We start from the raw sequence: 3,334 nt of genomic DNA, 5'->3' as shown, positions 1-3,334 counted from the left end.
GCTCCTCATAAAGGGACCCACCTGCTAGATGTCTTCCTGCTAGTCAGTCCTTGAGGGCCCTAGCTACCCTGTGCCCATCCAACCCCTTCCTGAGCAGAACTGCTGAGGCTATACACTCTTAAAGTCCATTCTCAGTGGCATTTTTACTCCATCAAAAGATTCCAAAACATTCAAAATAGCCCTGCCAACTGGAGACCAAGTGTTCCACTATGTGAACCTATGGGGGGAGGGGGTTTCCATTCAAACCACCACAATCACTATATTCACACACACACACACACACACACACACACACACACACACACATCTGACTGGGAGCTGGAGGAGTGTTAAATGATTTGACACAGTGGTAGAACGAACAATAGATTTGAGCAAGAATGCCAGGTCTGTCTGAAGTGCAAAGCCCTTTGTTAAATAAACACATAGCAAATGTCAGCAGGGTAACTGGACACTGAACAATCACAAGCATCTACATTGCAGTGGGCGGGGGCTAAAGTAGGAGGGGATGATTCTATGACACAGTGGCTTCACTCACTGCAGTTCTGTGCATGTGATTCTGTGTGAGTCTGCAAGAAGAGATGATGGCTGATTGTGGGAGGAAACAGAAAGTCTCAGAAGTGCAGCCATGGCTTGTACTTCTGTCTACCTGCCTCTTTTATTTAACATACACATTTCAACCAGATTGCGATGGTTCTGTACCACCAAGTATAAGACATTGATGGTTAAGTCTCAGCTCCAACTTCCTTGCAGTCCTTACCTGCTGGTTCCATGTATGAGATTGGGGTAAGCAGCCTTGCTGAAGCAGAGATCCTGTGTCTCAGCACATATCTGTGTGTTACAACTACTATTATCACACAAGTCAGAAATACATGTGGAAAGGTATAAGTAAGCTCAACAATTCAGAAATGATGAACAAACCAACAATTGTGTATTACAGACCTTAAAATATAAAAAAGAAGGTTGCTGGTCTCTCTTTACTTACAACTTCCTGAGTTAGTCAGTTTTCAGTGAGGACACAAAATTCTGAACAGCACAGTGAGTCCAATGTGTATATATCATTTTTTCATTAACAAACTAGAGTTTAGTCCTAAAAACCTAAAACAAAAACACATGGGAGATTCAAAACTTTTTTATACTATTTGTTTGGGGTTTTATTTTGTGTGTATGTCATAACGTGTGTATGGGTGTGTGCACTTATGCACGCGTGCATGCATGTGAGTCAGAAGTCAGCTTAAAGGAGTCCGTTACCCCTCCACCATAGGGTGCTAGGAATTGAACTAAGGTCATGCAGCTTGTCATCAAGTTCCCTGACCTGCTGAACCATCTTGCTGGCCCATGATTTTTTTTTTAAAGGTGCCACTTTTCTTCATCGTTTCCGAGATCTGATGATGGTAGCTTCAGGTTTGTGTGAGCAACTGTCTGAATCTACTCTTACAAGCTTGTTACAAAAAGGGATATTTTTTTTTGCCCTCCAGAATATAGTTTCTTTAGACAAGTTTAATATATTTCTGATTAAATCTTGGGTTCAGAATTTTATGCCTTTGTTATATTTTCCAACAGGCTGTGATGGTATTATCTATTTGCAGAGAGGTTACGTATTTTTATTATTATTCACAACTGCCATACCAAATGCTCCTATTTCTGTTGATGACTATGGGTCTCCCAAAGTGTGTGGGCCATTGTAGTTTATAAAAATAATGATTATTTCACCCCAATAATGAACTTATACTTATTTTTTTCTATCAAGTCACATTATCCTGCACTTGTAGAACAAGGTTTGCTATCAGAGGTCATTGTGGGGGTGGGGGTGTTTATGGCCCATGATTAACTTTGGTAAGGTGCCCCTGTTATTTTGGTGTTAAATACAATATCCAGTATTTCTTTTTAATCATATGACCTGAATAGATAATTATTTTGTATTTTTTCAATTTATCAAAAATTTACATAAAGAATGAATATTGACATCTGGAGAGAGCTCAATAGGGTAAAGTCCTTTCTGGGCAAGCATGGGACCCATGTTTAAATCCTCAGAACCCCATGTAAATCTAGGTGTGGTAGCACACACCTGAACTGGAACCCCAGTGTTCCTATAGCAAGAGGGAAGGCAAAGAAAAAACAAAACTTCAAAAACTCACAGGTCAGCTAACCTGTACTGCAGTAGTAAATCAGAGAGACCCTGTTTTAAAGAATGGGGGGGGGGTGAAGAAGGATGCTGGAGGTCATCCTCTGGCTTCCACACGTGCACGTCAGCAAGCAAGCACCTGCACCCCCGCACACATCACACATGCCCACAGAATTTTGACAGGCTGGCACACGGCACAGCAGGTAAGTGCTCTTGTCCAAGTGCGGATGACCTGACTTTGACCCACGGGACCTAAGATGCATGCTGGGAGAAGATAACAAACTCTATAAGATGTCCTGCTCAAGGTCATACTCACAAGTAGACACACACACAAAGCAGTTAAGTAAATAACTATAAAAGAATAAATGCTGAACTTTCTCCAAATGTCATTGGAGATCTAATTGGGATCATTATATGCCCCTGCCATGATCTGTTTATAATTTTATAATAAAATTGCATTAATGTTTTAATTAGAAAATACTTTTAACATATACTGCAGAGTAGTGTGGCGGTGGATATCTGATATGGAATCAGAATGGAAATGGGGATGGAATCACAGATGGAGAAGGGCCATCCCTGCGGAATATTGGCCGTAGAAGAAGAGGTAATTGGAAGAAAAACATTACCAAGGTGTTGAGAACCATTTTTGTTGGATCCCAGGCCTTCCCTGGCTCCTCGAGGTGCTATGCAGGACTGTTTACCCAACCAGTCTAGCTTCCTGTCATCTCCTCTGCTAACTCCACCGGCTAGGGGGGTTAGCATAGAGAGCCTTATCCTCTATTGGCATGGTAATTTCACCTGCAAAGAAGGGTTCTCCCGGCAGTGCCTGCCCTGTCTGTCACTGCAGCTAGCTCAGCATCCCCTACCTGGAAGCTCCTGCCACTCGGCACCAGGCGCTCTACACCATGATCTCACTCCTGACTAGGAGGGGGTTCTCCTCCTTTGGCCCCTAAGTATATAAACTTGGAATTTCGCTGAATAAAGTTGACATTTACCTTTTGGGCAAATGATCCAGGTCTCTCTGTATGTGTGTCTGTTTTTAACTCCTAGGACATTGTTCCAAGCTCGCGGTTCGATACGGTAGGTGTGCAACTGTATTGGGGAAAAGGGACTCGCAGAATTGGGTGGAACACATTATTATGGTTCCTTATTTGAAATACCATTGAATTGTTTTTTGGTATAGTTACTAAATCAAACACTTCACAATAGTGA

The sequence above is a fragment of the Myodes glareolus genome, chromosome 14 (assembly GCF_982192425.1).
Source record: "Myodes glareolus chromosome 14, mMyoGla1.1, whole genome shotgun sequence".
Taxonomy (NCBI): domain Eukaryota; kingdom Metazoa; phylum Chordata; class Mammalia; order Rodentia; family Cricetidae; genus Myodes; species Myodes glareolus.
Note: the sequence above shows the minus strand (reverse complement) of the source record.